This window comes from Chroicocephalus ridibundus, chromosome 2 (assembly GCF_963924245.1).
Source record: "Chroicocephalus ridibundus chromosome 2, bChrRid1.1, whole genome shotgun sequence".
Lineage (NCBI taxonomy): Eukaryota > Metazoa > Chordata > Aves > Charadriiformes > Laridae > Chroicocephalus > Chroicocephalus ridibundus.
This window is the reverse complement of record NC_086285.1, coordinates 67,660,091-67,684,409: the sequence shown is the minus strand read 5'-3', so window position 1 is coordinate 67,684,409 and position 24,319 is coordinate 67,660,091.

Below are 24,319 nucleotides of genomic sequence, written 5' to 3'. Positions count from 1 at the left end.
GCCCCACACAAACTGGGGGCTGCAGGCTTTTCTCGCGCTTTCAGCCTCAAAACCACCCTTTCCCTCTTGGCGCTCCACCAGGCACAAAAATGGCCATATGTCTGGAGGTTGGTCCCACGCCCAAAGAGCCAGCAGGGAAAACTATGCCTTGTTCTAAAGCTCTTTGGGAACCGCTTGCGTAGCCCCACACACGAGGGGCTGCAGGCTTTCCTGCTGCCTTCAGCCTCAAAACCACCCTTTCCCACTTGGTGCCGCGCCAGGCACAAAAATGGCCATATGTCTTGAGACTGGTCCCTTTCCCAAAGAGCCAGCAGGGAAAACTATGCCTTGTTCTAAAGCTCTTTGGGAAACGCTTGCGTAGCCCCACACACCTGGGGGCTGCAGGCTTTCCTGCTGCCTTCAGCCTCAAAACCACCCTTTCCCACTTGGCGTCACGCCAGGCACAAAAATGGCCATATGTCTGGAGGTTGGTCCCACGCCCAAAGAGCCAGCAGGGAAAACTATGCCTTGTTCTAAAGCTCTTTGGGAACCGCTTGCGTAGCCCCACACAAACTGGGGGCTGCAGGCTTTTCTCGCGCTTTCAGCCTCAAAACCACCCTTTCCCTCTTGGCGCTCCGCCAGGCACAAAAATGGCCATATGTCTGGAGGTTGGTCCCACGCCCAAAGAGCCAGCAGGGAAAACTATGCCTTGTTCTAAAGCTCTTTGGGAACCGCTTGCGTAGCCCCACACAAACTGGGGGCTGCAGGCTTTCCTGCTGCCTTCAGCCTCAAAACCACCCTTTCCCACTTGGCGTCACGCCAGGCACAAAAATGGTCATATGTCTGGAAACTGGTCCCTTTCCCAAAGAGCCAGCAGGGAAAACTATGCCTTGTTCTAAAGCTCTTTGGGAACCCCTTGCGTAGCCCCACACACCTGGGGGCTGCAGGCTTTCCTGCTGCCTTCAGCCTCAAAACCACCCTTTCCCACTTGGCGCTCCGCCAGGCACAAAAATGGCCATATGTCTGGAGTTTGGTCCCACGCCCAAAGAGCCAGCAGGGAAAACTATGCCTTGTTCTAAAGCTCTTTGGGAACCGCTTGCGTAGCCCCACACACGTGGGGGCTGCAGGCTTTCCTGCTGCCTTCAGCCTCAAAACCACCCTTTCCCACTTGGCCCCGCGCCAGGCCCAAAATTGGCCATATATCTGGAGACTGGTCCCACGCCCAAAGAGCCAGCAGGGAAAACTATGCCTTGTTCTAAAGCTCTTTGGGAACCGCTTGCGTAGCCCCACACACCTGGGGGCTGCAGGCTTTCCTGCTGCCTTCAGACTCAAAACCACCCTTTCCCACTTGGCAACGCGCCAGGCACAAAAATGGCAATATTTCTGGAGACTGGTCCCTTTCCCAAAGAGCCAGCAGGGAAAACTATGCCTTGTTCTAAAGCTCTTTGGGAACCGCTTGCGTAGCCCCACACACGTGGGGGCTGCAGGCTTTCCTGCTGCCTTCAGCCTCAAAACCACCCTTTCCCACTTGGCATCGCGCCAGGCACAAAAATGGCCATATTTCTGGAGACTGGTCCCACGCCCAAAGAGCCAGCAGGGAAAACTATGCCTTGTTCTAAAGCTCTTTGGGAACCGCTTGCGTAGCCCCACACACCTGGGGGCTGCAGGCTTTCCTGCTGCCTTCAGCCTCAAAACCACCCTTTCCCACTTGGCGCCGCGCCATGCCCAAAAATGGCCATATGTCTGGAGACTGGTCCCACGCCCAAAGAGCCAGCAGGGAAAACTATGCCTTGTTCTAAAGCTCTTTGGGAACCGCTTGCATAGCCCCACAGACCTGGGGGCTGCAGGCTTTCCTGCTCTCTTCAGCCTCAAAAGAAACCTTTCGCAATTGGCGCCGCGCCAGGCACAAAAATGGCCATATGTCTGAAGATTGGTCCCACGCCCAAAGAGCCAGCAGGGAAAACTATGCCTTGTTCTAAAGCTCTTTGGGAACCGCTTGCGTAGCCCCACACACCTGGGGGCTGCAGGCTTTCCTGCTGCCTTCAGCCTCAAAACCACCCTTTCCCACTTGGTGCCGCGCCAGGCACAAAAATGGCCAAATGTCTGGAGGTTGGTCCCACGCCCAAAGAGCCAGCAGGGAAAACTATGCCTTGTTCTAAAGCTCTTTGGGAACCGCTTGCGTAGCCCCACACACCTGGGGGCTGCAGGCTTTCCTGCTGCATTCAACCTCAGATGCACCCTTTTCCACATGGCGTCACGCCAGACACAAAAATGGCCATATGTCTGGAGACTGGTCCCACGCCCAAAGAGCCAGCAGGGAAAACTATGCCTTGTTCTAAAGCTCTTTGGGAACCGCTTGCGTAGCCCCACACACCTTGGGGCTGCAGGCTTTCCTGCTCTCTTCAGCCTTAAAAGAAACCTTTCCCACTTGGCCCCGCGCCAGGCACAAAAATGGCCATATGTCTGGAGACTGGTCCCACGCCCAAAGAGCCAGCAGGGAAAACTATGCCTTGTTCTAAAGCTCTTTGGGTACGACTTGCGTAGCCCCACACACCTGGGGGCTGCAGGCTTTCCTGCTGCCTTCAGACTCAAAACCACCCTTTCCCACTTGGCATCGCGCCAGGCCCAAAAATGGCCATATTTCTGGAGACTGGTCCCTTTCCCAAAGAGCCAGCAGGGAAAACTATGCCTTGTTCTAAAGCTCTTTGGGAACCACTTGCCTTGCCCCAGAGACCTGCGGGCTGCAGGCTTTCCTGCTGCCTTCAGCCTCAAAACCACCCTTTCCCACTTGGCGTCACGCCAGGCCCAAAAATGGCCATATGTCTGGAGGTTGGTCCCACGCCCAAAGAGCCAGCAGGGAAAACTATGCCTTGTTCTAAAGCTCTTTGGGAACCGCTTGCGTAGCCCCACACAAACTGGGGGCTGCAGGCTTTTCTCGCGCTTTCAGCCTCAAAACCACCCTTTCCCTCTTGGCGCTCCACCAGGCACAAAAATGGCCATATGTCTGGAGACTGGTCCCACGCCCAAAGAGCCAGCAGGGAAAACTATGCCTTGTTCTAAAGCTCTTTGGGAACCGCTTGCGTAGCCCCACACACGTGGGGGCTGCAGGCTTTCCTGCTGCCTTCAGCCTCAAAACCACCCTTTCCCACTTGGTGCCGCGCCAGGCCCAAAAATGGCCATATGTCTTGAGACTGGTCCCACGCCCAAAGAGCCAGCAGGGAAAACTATGCCTTGTTCTAAAGCTCTTTGGGAACCGCTTGCGTAGCCCCACACACCTGGGGGCTGCAGGCTTTCCTGCTGCCTTCAGCCTCAAAACCACCCTTTCCCACTTGGCGTCACGCCAGGCACAAAAATGGCCATATGTCTGGAGGTTGGTCCCACGCCCAAAGAGCCAGCAGGGAAAACTATGCCTTGTTCTAAAGCTCTTTGGGAACCGCTTGCGTAGCCCCACACAAACTGGGGGCTGCAGGCTTTTCTCGCACTTTCAGCCTCAAAACCACCCTTTCCCTCTTGGCGCTCCGCCAGGCACAAAAATGGCCATATGTCTGGAGGTTGGTCCCACGCCCAAAGAGCCAGCAGGGAAAACTATGCCTTGTTCTAAAGCTCTTTGGGAACCGCTTGCGTAGCCCCGCACACGTGGGGGCTGCAGGCTTTCCTGCTGCCTTCAGCCTCAAAACCACCCTTTCCCACTTGGTGCCGCGCCAGGCCCAAAAATGGCCATATGTCTGGAGACTGGTCCCACGCCCAAAGAGCCAGCAGGGAAAACTATGCCTTGTTCTAAAGCTCTTTGGGAACCGCTTGCGTAGCCCCACACACCTGGGGGCTGCAGGCTTTCCTGCTGCCTTCAGCCTCAAAACCACCCTTTCCCACATGGCGCCGCGCCAGGCCCAAAAATGGCCATATGTCTGAAGATTGGTCCCTTTCCCAAAGAGCCAGAAGGGAAAACTATGCCTTGTTCTAAAGCTCTTTGGGAACCGCTTGCGTAGCCCCACACACGTGGGGGCTGCAGGCTTTCCTGCTGCATTAAACCTCAGATGCCCCCTTTTCCACATGGCGTCACGCCACACACAAAAATGGCCATATGTCTGGAGGTTGGTCCCACGCCCAAAGAGCCAGCAGGGAAAACTATGCCTTGTTCTAAAGCTCTTTGCGAACCGCTTGCGTAGCCCCACACACCTGGGGGCTGCAGGCTTTCCTGCTGCCTTCAGCCTCAAAACCACGCTTTCCCACATGGCGCCGCGCCATGCCCAAAAATGGCCATATGTCTGGAGACTGGTCCCACGCCCAAAGAGCCAGCAGGGAAAACTATGCCTTGTTCTAAAGCTCTTTGGGAACCGCTTGCGTAGCCCCACACACCTGGGGGCTGCAGGCTTTCCTGCTGCCTTCAGCCTCAAAACCACCCTTTTCCACATGGCGTCACGCCAGGCACAAAAATGGCCATATGTCTGGAGACTGGTCCCACGCCCAAAGAGCCAGCAGGGAAAACTATGCCTTGTTCTAAAGCTCTTTGGGAACCGCTTGCGTAGCCCCACAGACCTGGGGGCTGCAGGCTTTCCTGCTGCCTTCAGCCTCAAAACCACCCTTTCCCACTTGGTGCCGCGCCAGGCCCAAAAATGGCCATATGTCTGGAGGTTGATCCCACGCCCAAAGAGCCAGCAGGGAAAACTATGCCTTGTTCTAAAGCTCTTTGGGAACCGCTTGCGTAGCCCCACAGACCTGGGGGCTGCAGGCTTTCCTGCTGCCTTCAGCCTCAAAACCACCCTTTCCCACTTGGTGCCGCGCCAGGCCCAAAAATGGCCATATGTCTGGAGGTTGATCCCACGCCCAAAGAGCCAGCAGGGAAAACTATGCCTTGTTCTAAAGCTCTTTGGGAACCGCTTGCGTAGCCCCACACACCTGGAGGCTGCAGGCTTTCCTCGCGCTTTCAGCCTCAAAACCACCCTTTCCCACTTGGCGCTGCGCCAGGCACAAAAATGGCCATATGTCTGGAGGTTGGTCCCACGCCCAAAGAGCCAGCACGGAAAACTATGCCTTGTTCTAAAGCTCTTTGGGAACCGCTTGCGTAGCCCCACACACCTGGGGGCTGCAGGCTTTCCTGCTGCCTTCAGCCTCAAAACCACCCTTTCCCACTTGGCGCTGCGCCAGGCCCAAAAATGGCCATATGTCAGGAGACTGGTCCCACGCCCAAAGAGCCAGCAGGGAAAACTATGCCTTGTTCTAAAGCTCTTTGGGAACGGCTTGCGTAGCCCCACACACCTGGGGGCTGCAGGCTTTCCTGCTGCCTTCAGCCTCAAAACCACCGTTTCCCACTTGGCGCTGCGCCAGGCCCAAAAATGGCCATATATCTGGAGACTGGTCCCACGCCCAAAGAGCCAGCAGGGAAAACTATGCCTTGTTCTAAAGCTCTTTGCGAACCGCTTGCGTAGCCCCACACACCTGGGGGCTGCAGGCTTTCCTGCTGCCTTCAGCCTCAAAACCACGCTTTCCCACATGGCGCCGCGCCATGCCCAAAAATGGCCATATGTCTGGAGACTGGTCCCACGCCCAAAGAGCCAGCAGGGAAAACTATGCCTTGTTCTAAAGCTCTTTGGCAACCGCTTGCGTAGCCCCACAGACCTGGGGGCTGCAGGCTTTCCTGCTGCCTTCAGCCTCAAAACCACCCTTTTCCACATGGCGTCACGCCAGGCACAAAAAAGGCCATATGTCTGGAGGTTGGTCCCACGCCCAAAGAGCCAGCAGGGAAAACTATGCCTTGTTCTAAAGCTCTTTGGGAACCGCTTGCGTAGCCCCACACACGTGGGGGCTGCAGGCTTTCCTGCTCTCTTCAGCCTCAGAAGAACCCTTTCCCACTTGGCGCCGCGCCAGGCCCAAAAATGGCCATATGTCTGAAGATTGGTCCCACGCTCAAAGAGCCAGCACGGAAAACTATGCCTTGTTCTAAAGCTCTTTGGGAACGGCTTGCGTAGCCCCACACACCTGGGGGCTGCAGGCTTTCCTGCTATCTTCAGCCTCAGAAGAACCCTTTCGCACTTGGCGCCGCGCCAGGCCCAAAAATGGCCATATGTCTGAAGATTGGTTCCTTTCCCAAAGAGCCAGCAGGGAAAACTATGCCTTGTTCTAAAGCTCTTTGGGAACGGCTTGCGTAGCCCCACACACCTGTGGGCTGCAGGCTTTCCTGCTGCCTTCAGCCTCAAAACAACACTTTCCCATTTTGCGTCTCGCCAGGCACAAAAATGGCCATATGTCTGGAGACTGGTCCCACGCCCAAAGAGTCAGCAGGGAAAATTATGCCTTGTTCTAAAGCTCTTTGGGAACCGCTTGCGTAGCCCCACACACCTGGGGGCTGCAGGCTTCCCTGCTCTCTTCAGCCTCAAAACCACCCTTTCCCACTTGGCGCTCCGCCAGGCCCAAAAATGGCCATATGTCTGGAGACTGGTCCCACGCCCAAAGAGCCAGCAGGGAAAACTATGCCTTGTTCTAAAGCTCTTTGCGAACCGCTTGCGTAGCCCCACACAAACTGGGGGCTGCAGGCTTTCCTGCTGCCTTCAGCCTCAAAACCACCCTTTCCCACTTGGCGTCACGCCAGGCACAAAAATGGTCATATGTCTGGAGACTGGTCCCTTTCCCAAAGAGCCAGCAGGGAAAACTATGCCTTGTTCTAAAGCTCTTTGGGAACCCCTTGCGTAGCCCCACACACCTGGGGGCTGCAGGCTTTCCTGCTGCCTTCAGCCTCAAAACCACCCTTTCCCACTTGGCGCCGCGCCATGCCCAAAAATGGCCATATGTCTGGAGTTTGGTCCCACGCCCAAAGAGCTAGCAGGGAAAACTATGCCTTGTTCTAAAGCTCTTTGGGAACCGCTTGCGTAGCCCCACACACGTGGGGGCTGCAGGCTTTCCTGCTGCCTTCAGCCTCAAAACCACCCTTTCCCACTTGGCCCCGCGCCAGGCACAAAAATGGCCATATGTCTGGAGACTGGTCCCACGCCCAAAGAGCCAGCAGGGAAAACTATGCCTTGTTCTAAAGCTCTTTGGGAACGGCTTGCGTAGCCCCACACACCTGGGGGCTGCAGGCTTTCCTGCTGCCTTCAGCCTCAAAACCACCCTTTCCCACTTGGCATCGCGCCAGGCACAAAAATGGCCATATTTCTGGAGACTGGTCCCACGCCCAAAGAGCCAGCAGGGAAAACTATGCCTTGTTCTAAAGCTCTTTGGGAACCGCTTGCGTAGCCCCACACACCTGGGGGCTGCAGGCTTTCCTGCTGCCTTCAGCCTCAAAACCACCCTTTCCCACTTGGCGCCGCGCCATGCCCAAAAATGGCCATATGTCTGGAGACTGGTCCCACGCCCAAAGAGCCAGCAGGGAAAACTATGCCTTGTTCTAAAGCTCTTTGGGTACGACTTGCGTAGCCCCACAGACCTGGGGGCTGCAGGCTTTCCTGCTGCCTTCAACCTCAAAACCACCCTTTCCCACTTGGCATCGCGCCAGGCACAAAAATGGCCATATTTCTGGAGACTGGTCCCTTTCCCAAAGAGCCAGCAGGGAAAACTATGCCTTGTTCTAAAGCTCTTTGGGAACCACTTGCCTTGCCCCACAGACCTGCGGGCTGCAGGCTTTCCTGCTGCCTTCAGCCTCAAAACCACCCTTTCCCACTTGGCGTCACGCCAGGCACAAAAATGGCCATATGTCTGGAGACTGGTCCCACGCCCAAAGAGCCAGCAGGGAAAACTATGCCTTGTTCTAAAGCTCTTTGGGAACGGCTTGCGTAGCCCCACACACCTGGGGGCTGCAGGCTTTCCTGCTGCCTTCAGCCTCAAAACCACCCTTTCCCACTTGGCATCGCGCCAGGCACAAAAATGGCCATATTTCTGGAGACTGGTCCCACGCCCAAAGAGCCAGCAGGGAAAACTATGCCTTGTTCTAAAGCTCTTTGGGAACCGCTTGCGTAGCCCCACACACCTGGGGGCTGCAGGCTTTCCTGCTGCCTTCAGCCTCAAAACCACCCTTTCCCACTTGGCGCCGCGCCATGCCCAAAAATGGCCATATGTCTGGAGACTGGTCCCACGCCCAAAGAGCCAGCAGGGAAAACTATGCCTTGTTCTAAAGCTCTTTGGGAACCGCTTGCATAGCCCCACAGACCTGGGGGCTGCAGGCTTTCCTGCTCTCTTCAGCCTCAAAAGAAACCTTTCGCAATTGGCGCCGCGCCAGGCACAAAAATGGCCATATGTCTGAAGATTGGTCCCACGCCCAAAGAGCCAGCAGGGAAAACTATGCCTTGTTCTAAAGCTCTTTGGGAACCGCTTGCGTAGCCCCACAGACCTGGGGGCTGCAGGCTTTCCTGCTGCCTTCAGCCTCAAAACCACCCTTTCCCACTTGGCGTCACGCCAGGCACAAAAATGGTCATATGTCTGGAGACTGGTCCCTTTCCCAAAGAGCCAGCAGGGAAAACTATGCCTTGTTCTAAAGCTCTTTGGGAACCCCTTGCGTAGCCCCACACACCTGGGGGCTGCAGGCTTTCCTGCTGCCTTCAGCCTCAAAACCACCCTTTCCCACTTGGCGCCGCGCCATGCCCAAAAATGGCCATATGTCTGGAGTTTGGTCCCACGCCCAAAGAGCTAGCAGGGAAAACTATGCCTTGTTCTAAAGCTCTTTGGGAACCGCTTGCGTAGCCCCACACACGTGGGGGCTGCAGGCTTTCCTGCTGCCTTCAGCCTCAAAACCACCCTTTCCCACTTGGCCCCGCGCCAGGCACAAAAATGGCCATATGTCTGGAGACTGGTCCCACGCCCAAAGAGCCAGCAGGGAAAACTATGCCTTGTTCTAAAGCTCTTTGGGAACGGCTTGCGTAGCCCCACACACCTGGGGGCTGCAGGCTTTCCTGCTGCCTTCAGCCTCAAAACCACCCTTTCCCACTTGGCATCGCGCCAGGCACAAAAATGGCCATATTTCTGGAGACTGGTCCCACGCCCAAAGAGCCAGCAGGGAAAACTATGCCTTGTTCTAAAGCTCTTTGGGAACCGCTTGCGTAGCCCCACACACCTGGGGGCTGCAGGCTTTCCTGCTGCCTTCAGCCTCAAAACCACCCTTTCCCACTTGGCGCCGCGCCATGCCCAAAAATGGCCATATGTCTGGAGACTGGTCCCACGCCCAAAGAGCCAGCAGGGAAAACTATGCCTTGTTCTAAAGCTCTTTGGGTACGACTTGCGTAGCCCCACAGACCTGGGGGCTGCAGGCTTTCCTGCTGCCTTCAACCTCAAAACCACCCTTTCCCACTTGGCATCGCGCCAGGCACAAAAATGGCCATATTTCTGGAGACTGGTCCCTTTCCCAAAGAGCCAGCAGGGAAAACTATGCCTTGTTCTAAAGCTCTTTGGGAACCACTTGCCTTGCCCCACAGACCTGCGGGCTGCAGGCTTTCCTGCTGCCTTCAGCCTCAAAACCACCCTTTCCCACTTGGCGTCACGCCAGGCACAAAAATGGCCATATGTCTGGAGACTGGTCCCACGCCCAAAGAGCCAGCAGGGAAAACTATGCCTTGTTCTAAAGCTCTTTGGGAACGGCTTGCGTAGCCCCACACACCTGGGGGCTGCAGGCTTTCCTGCTGCCTTCAGCCTCAAAACCACCCTTTCCCACTTGGCATCGCGCCAGGCACAAAAATGGCCATATTTCTGGAGACTGGTCCCACGCCCAAAGAGCCAGCAGGGAAAACTATGCCTTGTTCTAAAGCTCTTTGGGAACCGCTTGCGTAGCCCCACACACCTGGGGGCTGCAGGCTTTCCTGCTGCCTTCAGCCTCAAAACCACCCTTTCCCACTTGGCGCCGCGCCATGCCCAAAAATGGCCATATGTCTGGAGACTGGTCCCACGCCCAAAGAGCCAGCAGGGAAAACTATGCCTTGTTCTAAAGCTCTTTGGGAACCGCTTGCATAGCCCCACAGACCTGGGGGCTGCAGGCTTTCCTGCTCTCTTCAGCCTCAAAAGAAACCTTTCGCAATTGGCGCCGCGCCAGGCACAAAAATGGCCATATGTCTGAAGATTGGTCCCACGCCCAAAGAGCCAGCAGGGAAAACTATGCCTTGTTCTAAAGCTCTTTGGGAACCGCTTGCGTAGCCCCACAGACCTGGGGGCTGCAGGCTTTCCTGCTGCATTCAACCTCAGATGCACCCTTTTCCACATGGCGTCACGCCAGACACAAAAATGGCCATATGTCTGGAGACTGGTCCCACGCCCAAAGAGCCAGCAGGGAAAACTATGCCTTGTTCTAAAGCTCTTTGGGAACCGCTTGCGTAGCCCCACACACCTTGGGGCTGCAGGCTTTCCTGCTCTCTTCAGCCTTAAAAGAAACCTTTCCCACTTGGCCCCGCGCCAGGCACAAAAATGGCCATATGTCTGGAGACTGGTCCCACGCCCAAAGAGCCAGCAGGGAAAACTATGCCTTGTTCTAAAGCTCTTTGGGTACGACTTGCGTAGCCCCACAGACCTGGGGGCTGCAGGCTTTCCTGCTGCCTTCAACCTCAAAACCACCCTTTCCCACTTGGCATCGCGCCAGGCACAAAAATGGCCATATTTCTGGAGACTGGTCCCTTTCCCAAAGAGCCAGCAGGGAAAACTATGCCTTGTTCTAAAGCTCTTTGGGAACCACTTGCCTTGCCCCACAGACCTGCGGGCTGCAGGCTTTCCTGCTGCCTTCAGCCTCAAAACCACCCTTTCCCACTTGGCGTCACGCCAGGCACAAAAATGGCCATATGTCTGGAGGTTGGTCCCACGCCCAAAGAGCCAGCAGGGAAAACTATGCCTTGTTCTAAAGCTCTTTGGGAACCGCTTGCGTAGCCCCACACAAACTGGGGGCTGCAGGCTTTTCTCGCGCTTTCAGCCTCAAAACCACCCTTTCCCTCTTGGCGCTCCACCAGGCACAAAAATGGCCATATGTCTGGAGGTTGGTCCCACGCCCAAAGAGCCAGCAGGGAAAACTATGCCTTGTTCTAAAGCTCTTTGGGAACCGCTTGCGTAGCCCCACACACGAGGGGCTGCAGGCTTTCCTGCTGCCTTCAGCCTCAAAACCACCCTTTCCCACTTGGTGCCGCGCCAGGCACAAAAATGGCCATATGTCTTGAGACTGGTCCCTTTCCCAAAGAGCCAGCAGGGAAAACTATGCCTTGTTCTAAAGCTCTTTGGGAAACGCTTGCGTAGCCCCACACACCTGGGGGCTGCAGGCTTTCCTGCTGCCTTCAGCCTCAAAACCACCCTTTCCCACTTGGCGTCACGCCAGGCACAAAAATGGCCATATGTCTGGAGGTTGGTCCCACGCCCAAAGAGCCAGCAGGGAAAACTATGCCTTGTTCTAAAGCTCTTTGGGAACCGCTTGCGTAGCCCCACACAAACTGGGGGCTGCAGGCTTTTCTCGCGCTTTCAGCCTCAAAACCACCCTTTCCCTCTTGGCGCTCCGCCAGGCACAAAAATGGCCATATGTCTGGAGGTTGGTCCCACGCCCAAAGAGCCAGCAGGGAAAACTATGCCTTGTTCTAAAGCTCTTTGGGAACCGCTTGCGTAGCCCCACACAAACTGGGGGCTGCAGGCTTTCCTGCTGCCTTCAGCCTCAAAACCACCCTTTCCCACTTGGCGTCACGCCAGGCACAAAAATGGTCATATGTCTGGAAACTGGTCCCTTTCCCAAAGAGCCAGCAGGGAAAACTATGCCTTGTTCTAAAGCTCTTTGGGAACCCCTTGCGTAGCCCCACACACCTGGGGGCTGCAGGCTTTCCTGCTGCCTTCAGCCTCAAAACCACCCTTTCCCACTTGGCGCTCCGCCAGGCACAAAAATGGCCATATGTCTGGAGTTTGGTCCCACGCCCAAAGAGCCAGCAGGGAAAACTATGCCTTGTTCTAAAGCTCTTTGGGAACCGCTTGCGTAGCCCCACACACGTGGGGGCTGCAGGCTTTCCTGCTGCCTTCAGCCTCAAAACCACCCTTTCCCACTTGGCCCCGCGCCAGGCCCAAAATTGGCCATATATCTGGAGACTGGTCCCACGCCCAAAGAGCCAGCAGGGAAAACTATGCCTTGTTCTAAAGCTCTTTGGGAACCGCTTGCGTAGCCCCACACACCTGGGGGCTGCAGGCTTTCCTGCTGCCTTCAGACTCAAAACCACCCTTTCCCACTTGGCAACGCGCCAGGCACAAAAATGGCAATATTTCTGGAGACTGGTCCCTTTCCCAAAGAGCCAGCAGGGAAAACTATGCCTTGTTCTAAAGCTCTTTGGGAACCGCTTGCGTAGCCCCACACACGTGGGGGCTGCAGGCTTTCCTGCTGCCTTCAGCCTCAAAACCACCCTTTCCCACTTGGCATCGCGCCAGGCACAAAAATGGCCATATTTCTGGAGACTGGTCCCACGCCCAAAGAGCCAGCAGGGAAAACTATGCCTTGTTCTAAAGCTCTTTGGGAACCGCTTGCGTAGCCCCACACACCTGGGGGCTGCAGGCTTTCCTGCTGCCTTCAGCCTCAAAACCACCCTTTCCCACTTGGCGCCGCGCCATGCCCAAAAATGGCCATATGTCTGGAGACTGGTCCCACGCCCAAAGAGCCAGCAGGGAAAACTATGCCTTGTTCTAAAGCTCTTTGGGAACCGCTTGCATAGCCCCACAGACCTGGGGGCTGCAGGCTTTCCTGCTCTCTTCAGCCTCAAAAGAAACCTTTCGCAATTGGCGCCGCGCCAGGCACAAAAATGGCCATATGTCTGAAGATTGGTCCCACGCCCAAAGAGCCAGCAGGGAAAACTATGCCTTGTTCTAAAGCTCTTTGGGAACCGCTTGCGTAGCCCCACACACCTGGGGGCTGCAGGCTTTCCTGCTGCCTTCAGCCTCAAAACCACCCTTTCCCACTTGGTGCCGCGCCAGGCACAAAAATGGCCAAATGTCTGGAGGTTGGTCCCACGCCCAAAGAGCCAGCAGGGAAAACTATGCCTTGTTCTAAAGCTCTTTGGGAACCGCTTGCGTAGCCCCACAGACCTGGGGGCTGCAGGCTTTCCTGCTGCATTCAACCTCAGATGCACCCTTTTCCACATGGCGTCACGCCAGACACAAAAATGGCCATATGTCTGGAGACTGGTCCCACGCCCAAAGAGCCAGCAGGGAAAACTATGCCTTGTTCTAAAGCTCTTTGGGAACCGCTTGCGTAGCCCCACACACCTTGGGGCTGCAGGCTTTCCTGCTCTCTTCAGCCTTAAAAGAAACCTTTCCCACTTGGCCCCGCGCCAGGCACAAAAATGGCCATATGTCTGGAGACTGGTCCCACGCCCAAAGAGCCAGCAGGGAAAACTATGCCTTGTTCTAAAGCTCTTTGGGTACGACTTGCGTAGCCCCACACACCTGGGGGCTGCAGGCTTTCCTGCTGCCTTCAGACTCAAAACCACCCTTTCCCACTTGGCATCGCGCCAGGCACAAAAATGGCCATATTTCTGGAGACTGGTCCCTTTCCCAAAGAGCCAGCAGGGAAAACTATGCCTTGTTCTAAAGCTCTTTGGGAACCACTTGCCTTGCCCCAGAGACCTGCGGGCTGCAGGCTTTCCTGCTGCCTTCAGCCTCAAAACCACCCTTTCCCACTTGGCGTCACGCCAGGCACAAAAATGGCCATATGTCTGGAGGTTGGTCCCACGCCCAAAGAGCCAGCAGGGAAAACTATGCCTTGTTCTAAAGCTCTTTGGGAACCGCTTGCGTAGCCCCACACAAACTGGGGGCTGCAGGCTTTTCTCGCGCTTTCAGCCTCAAAACCACCCTTTCCCTCTTGGCGCTCCACCAGGCACAAAAATGGCCATATGTCTGGAGGTTGGTCCCACGCCCAAAGAGCCAGCAGGGAAAACTATGCCTTGTTCTAAAGCTCTTTGGGAACCGCTTGCGTAGCCCCACACACGTGGGGGCTGCAGGCTTTCCTGCTGCCTTCAGCCTCAAAACCACCCTTTCCCACTTGGTGCCGCGCCAGGCCCAAAAATGGCCATATGTCTTGAGACTGGTCCCACGCCCAAAGAGCCAGCAGGGAAAACTATGCCTTGTTCTAAAGCTCTTTGGGAACCGCTTGCGTAGCCCCACACACCTGGGGGCTGCAGGCTTTCCTGCTGCCTTCAGCCTCAAAACCACCCTTTCCCACTTGGCGTCACGCCAGGCACAAAAATGGCCATATGTCTGGAGGTTGGTCCCACGCCCAAAGAGCCAGCAGGGAAAACTATGCCTTGTTCTAAAGCTCTTTGGGAACCGCTTGCGTAGCCCCACACAAACTGGGGGCTGCAGGCTTTTCTCGCGCTTTCAGCCTCAAAACCACCCTTTCCCTCTTGGCGCTCCGCCAGGCACAAAAATGGCCATATGTCTGGAGGTTGGTCCCACGCCCAAAGAGCCAGCAGGGAAAACTATGCCTTGTTCTAAAGCTCTTTGGGAACCGCTTGCGTAGCCCCGCACACGTGGGGGCTGCAGGCTTTCCTGCTGCCTTCAGACTCAAAACCACCCTTTCCCACTTGGTGCCGCGCCAGGCCCAAAAATGGCCATATGTCTGGAGACTGGTCCCACGCCCAAAGAGCCAGCAGGGAAAACTATGCCTTGTTCTAAAGCTCTTTGGGAACCGCTTGCGTAGCCCCACACACCTGGGGGCTGCAGGCTTTCCTGCTGCCTTCAGCCTCAAAACCACCCTTTCCCACATGGCGCCGCGCCAGGCCCAAAAATGGCCATATGTCTGAAGATTGGTCCCTTTCCCAAAGAGCCAGAAGGGAAAACTATGCCTTGTTCTAAAGCTCTTTGGGAACCGCTTGCGTAGCCCCACACACGTGGGGGCTGCAGGCTTTCCTGCTGCATTCAACCTCAGATGCCCCCTTTTCCACATGGCGTCACGCCAGACACAAAAATGGCCATATGTCTGGAGGTTGGTCCCACGCCCAAAGAGCCAGCAGGGAAAACTATGCCTTGTTCTAAAGCTCTTTTGGAACCGCTTGCGTAGCCCCACACACCTGGGGCCTGCAGGCTTTCCTGCTGCCTTCAGCCTCAAAACCACCCTTTCCCACTTGGCATCGTGCCAGGCACAAAAATGGCAATATTTCTGGAGACTGGTCCCTTTCCCAGCGAGCCAGCAGGGAAAACTATGCCTTGTTCTAAAGCTCTTTGGGAACCGCTTGCGTAGCCCCACAGACCTGGGGGCTGCAGGCTTTCCTGCTGCATTCAACCTCAGATGCACCCTTTTCCACATGGCGTCACGCCAGACACAAAAATGGCCATATGTCTGGAGACTGGTCCCACGCCCAAAGAGCCAGCAGGGAAAACTATGCCTTGTTCTAAAGCTCTTTGGGAACCGCTTGCGTAACCCCACACACCTTGGGGCTGCAGGCTTTCCTGCTCTCTTCAGCCTTAAAAGAAACCTTTCCCACTTGGCCCCGCGCCAGGCACAAAAATGGCCATATGTCTGGAGACTGGTCCCACGCCCAAAGAGCCAGCAGGGAAAACTATGCCTTGTTCTAAAGCTCTTTGGGTACGACTTGCGTAGCCCCACACACCTGGGGGCTGCAGGCTTTCCTGCTGCCTTCAGACTCAAAACCACCCTTTCCCACTGGTCATCGCGCCAGGGACAAAAATGGCCATATTTCTGGAGACTGGTCCCTTTCCCAAAGAGCCAGCAGGGAAAACTATGCCTTGTTCTAAAGCTCTTTGGGAACCACTTGCCTTGCCCCACAGACCTGCGGGCTGCAGGCTTTCCTGCTGCCTTCAGCCTCAAAACCACCCTTTCCCACTTGGCCCCGCGCCAGGCACAAAAATGGCCATATGTCTGGAGGTTGGTCCCACGCCCAAAGAGCCAGCAGGGAAAACTATGCCTTGTTCTAAAGCTCTTTGGGAACCGCTTGCGTAGCCCCACACAAACTGGGGGCTGCAGGCTTTTCTCGCGCTTTCAGCCTCAAAACCACCCTTTCCCTCTTGGCGCTCCACCAGGCACAAAAATGGCCATATGTCTGGAGGTTGGTCCCACGCCCAAAGAGCCAGCAGGGAAAACTATGCCTTGTTCTAAAGCTCTTTGGGAACCGCTTGCGTAGCCCCACACACGTGGGGGCTGCAGGCTTTCCTGCTGCCTTCAGCCTCAAAACCACCCTTTCCCACTTGGTGCCGCGCCAGGCCCAAAAATGGCCATATGTCTTGAGACTGGTCCCACGCCCAAAGAGCCAGCAGGGAAAACTATGCCTTGTTCTAAAGCTCTTTGGGAACCGCTTGCGTAGCCCCACACACCTGGGGGCTGCAGGCTTTCCTGCTGCCTTCAGCCTCAAAACCACCCTTTCCCACTTGGCGTCACGCCAGGCACAAAAATGGCCATATGTCTGGAGGTTGGTCCCACGCCCAAAGAGCCAGCAGGGAAAACTATGCCTTGTTCTAAAGCTCTTTGGGAACCGCTTGCGTAGCCCCACACAAACTGGGGGCTGCAGGCTTTTCTCGCGCTTTCAGCCTCAAAACCACCCTTTCCCTCTTGGCGCTCCGCCAGGCACAAAAATGGCCATATGTCTGGAGGTTGGTCCCACGCCCAAAGAGCCAGCAGGGAAAACTATGCCTTGTTCTAAAGCTCTTTGGGAACCGCTTGCGTAGCCCCGCACACGTGGGGGCTGCAGGCTTTCCTGCTGCCTTCAGCCTCAAAACCACCCTTTCCCACTTGGTGCCGCGCCAGGCCCAAAAATGGCCATATGTCTGGAGACTGGTCCCACGCCCAAAGAGCCAGCAGGGAAAACTATGCCTTGTTCTAAAGCTCTTTGGGAACCGCTTGCGTAGCCCCACACACCTGGGGGCTGCAGGCTTTCCTGCTGCCTTCAGCCTCAAAACCACCCTTTCCCACTTGGCGCTGCGCCAGGCCCAAAAATGGCCATATATCTGGAGACTGATCCCACGCCCAAAGAGCCAGCAGGGAAAACTATGCCTTGTTCTAAAGCTCTTTGGGAACGGCTTGCGTAGCCCCACACACCTGGGGGCTGCAGGCTTTCCTGCTGCCTTCAGCCTCAAAACCACCCTTTCCCATTTTGCGTCTCGCCAGGCCCAAAAATGGCCATATGTCTGGAGACTGGTCCCACGCCCAAAGAGCCAGCAGGGAAAACTATGCCTTGTTCTAAAGCTCTTTGGGAACCGCTTGCGTAGCCCCACACACCTGGGGGCTGCAGGCTTTCCTGCTGCCTTCAGCCTCAAAACCACCCTTTCCCACATGGCGCCGCGCCAGGCCCAAAAATGGCCATATGTTTGAAGATTGGTCCCTTTTCCAAAGAGCCAGAAGGGAAAACTATGCCTTGTTCTAAAGCTCTTTGGGAACCGCTTGCGTAGCCCCACACACGTGGGGGCTGCAGGCTTTCCTGCTGCATTCAACCTCAGATGCCCCCTTTTCCACATGGCGTCACGCCAGACACAAAAATGGCCATATGTCTGGAGGTTGGTCCCACGCCCAAAGAGCCAGCAGGGAAAACTATGCCTTGTTCTAAAGCTCTTTTGGAACCGCTTGCGTAGCCCCACACACCTGGGGGCTGCAGGCTTTCCTGCTGCCTTCAGACTCAAAACCACCCTTTCCCACTTGGCATCGTGCCAGGCACAAAAATGGCAATATTTCTGGAGACTGGTCCCTTTCCCAAAGAGCCAGCAGGGAAAACTATGCCTTGTTCTAAAGCTCTTTGGGAACCGCTTGCGTAGCCCCACACACGTGGGGGCTGCAGGCTTTCCTGCTGCCTTCAGCCTCAAAACCACCCTTTCCCACTTGGCGCCGCGCCATGCCCAAAAATGGCCATATGTCTGGAGACTGGTCCCTTTCCCAAAGAGCGAGCAGGGAAAGCTATGCCTTGTTCTAAAGCTCTTTGGGAACCACTTGCGTGGCCCCACAGACCTGCGGGCTGCAGGCTTTCCTGCTGCCTTCAGCCTCAAAACAACCCTTTCCCACTTGGCGTCACGGCAGGCAAAAAAATGGCCATATGTCTGGAGGTTGGTCCCACGCCCAAAGAGCCAGCAGGGAAAACTATGCCTTGTACTAAAGCTCTTTGGGAACCGCTTGCGTAGCCCCACACACCTGGGGGCTGCAGGCTTTCCTGCTCCCTTCAGACTCAAAACCACCCTTTCCCAAATGGCCCCGCGCCAGGTCCAAAAATGGCCATATGTCTGGAGACTGGTCCCACGCCCAAAGAGCCAGCAGGGAAAACTATGCCTTGTTCTAAAGCTCTTTGGGAACCGCTTGCGTAGCCCCACACACCTGGGGGCTGCAGGCTTTCCTGCTGCCTTCAGACTCAAAACCACCCTTTCCCACTTGGCGCTTCGCCAGGCACAAAAATGGCCATATATCTGGAGACTGGTCCCACGCCCAAAGAGCCAGCAGGGAAAACTATGCCTTGTTCTAAAGCTCTTTGGGAACCGCTTGCGTAGCCCCACACAAACTGGGGGCTGCAGGCTTTTCTCGCGCTTTCAGCCTCAAAACCACCCTTTCCCTCTTGGCGCTCCGCCAGGCACAAAAATGGCCATATGTCTGGAGGTTGGTCCCACGCCCAAAGAGCCAGCAGGGAAAACTATGCCTTGTTCTAAAGCTCTTTGGGAACCGCTTGCGTAGCCCCACACACGTGGGGGCTGCAGGCTTTCCTGCTGCCTTCAGCCTCAAAACCACCCTTTCCCACTTGGTGCCGCGCCAGGCCCAAAAAAGGCCATATGTCTTGAGACTGGTCCCACGCCCAAAGAGCCAGCAGGGAAAACTATGCCTTGTTCTAAAGCTCTTTGGGAAACGCTTGCGTAGCCCCACACACCTGGGGGCTGCAGGCTTTCCTGCTGCCTTCAGCCTCAAAACCACCCTTTCCCACTTGGCGCTGCGCCAGGCCCAAAAATGGCCATATATCTGGAGACTGATCCCACGCCCAAAGAGCCAGCAGGGAAAACTATGCCTTGTTCTAAAGCTCTTTGGGAACGGCTTGCGTAGCCCCACACACCTGGGGGCTGCAGGCTTTCCTGCTGCCTTCAGCCTCAAAACCACCCTTTCCCATTTTGCGTCTCGCCAGGCCCAAAAATGGCCATATGTCTGGAGACTGGTCCCACGCCCAAAGAGCCAGCAGGGAAAACTATGCCTTGTTCTAAAGCTCTTTGGGAACCGCTTGCGTAGCCCCACACACCTGGGGGCTGCAGGCTTTCCTGCTGCCTTCAGCCTCAAAACCACCCTTTCCCACATGGCGCCGCGCCAGGCCCAAAAATGGCCATATGTCTGAAGATTGGTCCCTTTCCCAAAGAGCCAGAAGGGAAAACTATGCCTTGTTCTAAAGCTCTTTGGGAACCGCTTGCGTAGCCCCACACACCTGGGGGCTGCAGGCTTTCCTGCTGCATTCAACCTCAGATGCCCCCTTTTCCACATGGCGTCACGCCAGACACAAAAATGGCCATATGTCTGGAGGTTGGTCCCACGCCCAAAGAGCCAGCAGGGAAAACTATGCCTTGTTCTAAAGCTCTTTTGGAACCGCTTGCGTAGCCCCACACACCTGGGGGCTGCAGGCTTTCCTGCTGCCTTCAGACTCAAAACCACCCTTTCCCACTTGGCATCGTGCCAGGCACAAAAATGGCAATATTTCTGGAGACTGGTCCCTTTCCCAAAGAGCCAGCAGGGAAAACTATGCCTTGTTCTAAAGCTCTTTGGGAACCGCTTGCGTAGCCCCACACACGTGGGGGCTGCAGGCTTTCCTGCTGCCTTCAGCCTCAAAACCACCCTTTCCCACTTGGCGCCGCGCCATGCCCAAAAATGGCCATATGTCTGGAGACTGGTCCAACGCCCAAAGAGCCAGCACGGAAAACTATGCCTTGTTCTAAAGCTCTTTGGGAACCGCTTGCGTAGCCCCACACACCTGGGGGCTGCAGGCTTTCCTGCTGCCTTCAGACTCAAAACCACCCTTTCCCACTTGGCATCGCGCGAGGCACAAAAATGGCCATATTTCTGGAGACTGGTCCCTTTCCCAAAGAGCCAGCAGGGAAAGCTATGCCTTGTTCTAAAGCTCTTTGGGAACCACTTGCGTGGCCCCACAGACCTGCGGGCTGCAGGCTTTCCTGCTGCCTTCAGCCTCAAAACAACCCTTTCCCACTTGGCGTCACGGCAGGCAAAAAAATGGCCATATGTCTGGAGGTTGGTCCCACGCCCAAAGAGCCAGCAGGGAAAACTATGCCTTGTACTAAAGCTCTTTGGGAACCGCTTGCGTAGCCACACACACCTGGGGGCTGCAGGCTTTCCTGCTCCCTTCAGACTCAAAACCACCCTTTCCCAAATGGCCCCGCGCCAGGTCCAAAAATGGCCATATGTCTGGAGACTGGTCCCACGCCCAAAGAGCCAGCAGGGAAAACTATGCCTTGTTCTAAAGCTCTTTGGGAAACGCTTGCGTAGCCCCACACACCTGGGGGCTGCAGGCTTTCCTGCTGCCTTCAGCCTCAAAACCACCCTTTCCCACTTGGCGCTGCGCCAGGCCCAAAAATGGCCATATATCTGGAGACTGATCCCACGCCCAAAGAGCCAGCAGGGAAAACTATGCCTTGTTCTAAAGCTCTTTGGGAACGGCTTGCGTAGCCCCACACACCTGGGGGCTGCAGGCTTTCCTGCTGCCTTCAGCCTCAAAACCACCCTTTCCCATTTTGCGTCTCGCCAGGCCCAAAAATGGCCATATGTCTGGAGACTGGTCCCACGCCCAAAGAGCCAGCAGGGAAAACTATGCCTTGTTCTAAAGCTCTTTGGGAACCGCTTGCGTAGCCCCACACACCTGGGGGCTGCAGGCTTTCCTGCTGCCTTCAGCCTCAAAACCACCCTTTCCCACATGGCGCCGCGCCAGGCCCAAAAATGGCCATATGTCTGAAGATTGGTCCCTTTCCCAAAGAGCCAGAAGGGAAAACTATGCCTTGTTCTAAAGCTCTTTGGGAACCGCTTGCGTAGCCCCACACACCTGGGGGCTGCAGGCTTTCCTGCTGCATTCAACCTCAGATGCCCCCTTTTCCACATGGCGTCACGCCAGACACAAAAATGGCCATATGTCTGGAGGTTGGTCCCACGCCCAAAGAGCCAGCAGGGAAAACTATGCCTTGTTCTAAAGCTCTTTTGGAACCGCTTGCGTAGCCCCACACACCTGGGGGCTGCAGGCTTTCCTGCTGCCTTCAGACTCAAAACCACCCTTTCCCACTTGGCATCGTGCCAGGCACAAAAATGGCAATATTTCTGGAGACTGGTCCCTTTCCCAAAGAGCCAGCAGGGAAAACTATGCCTTGTTCTAAAGCTCTTTGGGAACCGCTTGCGTAGCCCCACACACGTGGGGGCTGCAGGCTTTCCTGCTGCCTTCAGCCTCAAAACCACCCTTTCCCACTTGGCGCCGCGCCATGCCCAAAAATGGCCATATGTCTGGAGACTGGTCCCACGCCCAAAGAGCCAGCACGGAAAACTATGCCTTGTTCTAAAGCTCTTTGGGAACCGCTTGCGTAGCCCCACACACCTGGGGGCTGCAGGCTTTCCTGCTGCCTTCAGACTCAAAACCACCCTTTCCCACTTGGCATCGCGCGAGGCACAAAAATGGCCATATTTCTGGAGACTGGTCCCTTTCCCAAAGAGCCAGCAGGGAAAGCTATGCCTTGTTCTAAAGCTCTTTGGGAACCACTTGCGTGGCCCCACAGACCTGCGGGCTGCAGGCTTTCCTGCTGCCTTCAGCCTCAAAACAACCCTTTCCCACTTGGCGTCACGGCAGGCAAAAAAATGGCCATATGTCTGGAGGTTGGTCCCACGCCCAAAGAGCCAGCAGGGAAAACTATGCCTTGTACTAAAGCTCTTTGGGAACCGCTTGCGTAGCCCCACACACCTGGGGGCTGCAGGCTTTCCTGCTCCCTTCAGACTCAAAACCACCCTTTCCCAAATGGCCCCGCGCCAGGTCCAAAAATGGCCATATGTCTGGAGACTGGTCCCACGCCCAAAGAGCCAGCAGGGAAAACTATGCCTTGTTCTAAAGCTCTTTGGGAACCGCTTGCGTAGCCCCACACACCTGGGGGCTGCAGGCTTTCCTGCTGCCTTCAGACTCAAAACCACCCTTTCCCACTTGGCGCTCCGCCAGGCACAAAAATGGCCATATGTCTGGAGACTGGTCCCACGCCCAAAGAGCCAGCAGGGAAAACTATGCCTTGTTCTAAAGCTCTTTGGGAACCGCTTGCGTAGCCCCACACACCTGGGGGCTGCAGGCTTTCCTGCTGCCTTCAGCCTCAAAACCACCCTTTCCCACTTGGCCCCGCGCCAGGCCCAAAAATGGCCATATATCTGGAGACTGGTCCCACGCCCAAAGAGCCAGCAGGGAAAACTATGCCTTGTTCTAAAGCTCTTTGGGAACGGTTTGCGTAGCCCCACACACCTGGGGGCTGCAGGCTTTCCTGCTGCCTTCAGCCTCAAAACCACCCTTTCCCACTTGGCATCGTGAAAGGCACAAAAATGGCAATATTTCTGGAGACTGGTCCCACGCCCAAAGAGCCAGCAGGGAAAACTATGCCTTGTTCTAAAGCTCTTTGGGAACCGCTTGCGTAGCCCCACACACGTGGGGGCTGCAGTCTTTCCTGCTGCCTTCAGCCTCAAAACCACCCTTTCCCACTTGGCGCCGCGCCATGCCCAAAAATGGCCATATGTCTGGAGACTGGTCCCACGCCCAAAGAGCCAGCAGGGAAAACTATGCCTTGTTCTAAAGCTCTTTGGGAACCGCTTGCGTAGCCCCACACACCTGGGGGCTACAGGCTTTCCTGCTGCCTTCAGCCTCAAAAAAACCTTTCGCAATTGGCTCCGCGCCAGGCCCAAAAATGGCCATATGTCTGAAGATTGGTCCCACGCCCAAAGAGCCAGCAGGGAAAATTATGCCTTGTTCTAAAGCTCTTTGGGAACGGCTTGCGTAGCCCCACAAACCTGGGGGCTGCAGGCTTTCCTGTTCAGCATCAAAACCAACCTTTCCCAAAGGGCGCCACGCCAGGCACAAAAATGGCCATATGTCTGGAGACTGGTCCCACGCCCAAAGAGCCCGCAGGGAAAACTATGCCTTGTTCTAAAGCTCTTTGGGAACCGCTTGCGTAACCCCACACACCTGGGGGCTGCAGGCTTTCCTGCTGCCTTCAGCCTCAAAACCACCCTTTCCCACTTGGCCCCGCGCCAGGCAGAAAAATAGCCATATATCTGGAGACTGGTCCCTTTCCCAAAGAGCCAGCAGGGAAAACTATGCCTTGTTCTAAAGCTCTTTGGGAACCGCTTGCGTAGCCCCACACACCTGGGGGCTGCAGGCTTTCCTGCTGCCTTCAGCCTCAAAACCACCCTTTCCCACTTGGCGCCGCGCCATGCCCAAAAATGGACATATGTCTGGAGACTGGTCCCACGCCCAAAGAGCCAGCAGGGAAAACTATGCCTTGTTCTAAAGCTCTTTGGGAACGGCTTGCGTAGCCCCACACACCTGGGGGCTGCAGGCTTTCCTGCTGCCTTCAGCCTCAAAACCACCCTTTCCCACTTGGCGCCGCGCCATGCCCAAAAATGGCCATATGTCTGGAGACTGGTCCCACGCCCAAAGAGCCAGCAGGGAAAACTATGCCTTGTTCTAAAGCTCTTTGGGAACCGCTTGCGTAGCCCCACAGACCTGGGGGCTGCAGGCTTTCCTGTTCAGCCTCAAAACCAACCTTTCCCAAATGGCGCCACGCCAGGCACAAAAATGGCCATATATCTGGAGACTGGTCCCACGCCCAAAGAGCCAGCAGGGAAAACTATGCCTTGTTCTAAAGCTCTTTGGGAACGGCTTGCGTAGCCCCACACACCTGGGGGCTACAGGCTTTCCTGCTGCCTTCAGCCTCAAAACCACCCTTTCCCACTTGGCGCCAAGCCAGGCCCAAAAATGGCCATATTTCTGGAGACTGGTCCCTTTCCCAAAGAGCCAGCAGGGAAAACTATGCCTTGTTCTAAAGCTCTTTGGGAACCTCTTGCGTAGCCCCACACACCTGGGGGCTGCAGGCTTTCCTGCTGCCTTCAGCCTCAAAACCACCCTTTCCCACTTGGCGCCGCGCCATGCCCAAAAATGGCCATATGTCTGGAGGTTGGTCCCACGCCCAAAGAGCCAGCAGGGAAAACTATGCCTTGTTCTAAAGCTCTTTGGGAACCGCTTGCGTAGCCCCACACACCTGGGGGCTGCAGGCTTTCCTGCTGCCTTCAGCCTCAAAACCACCCTTTCCCACTTGGCGCCGCGCCAGGCACAAAAATGGCCATATTTCTGGAGACTGGTCCCTTTCCCAAAGAGCCAGCAGGGAAAGCTATGCCTTGTTCTAAAGCTCTTTGGGAACCACTTGCGTGGCCCCACAGACCTGCGGG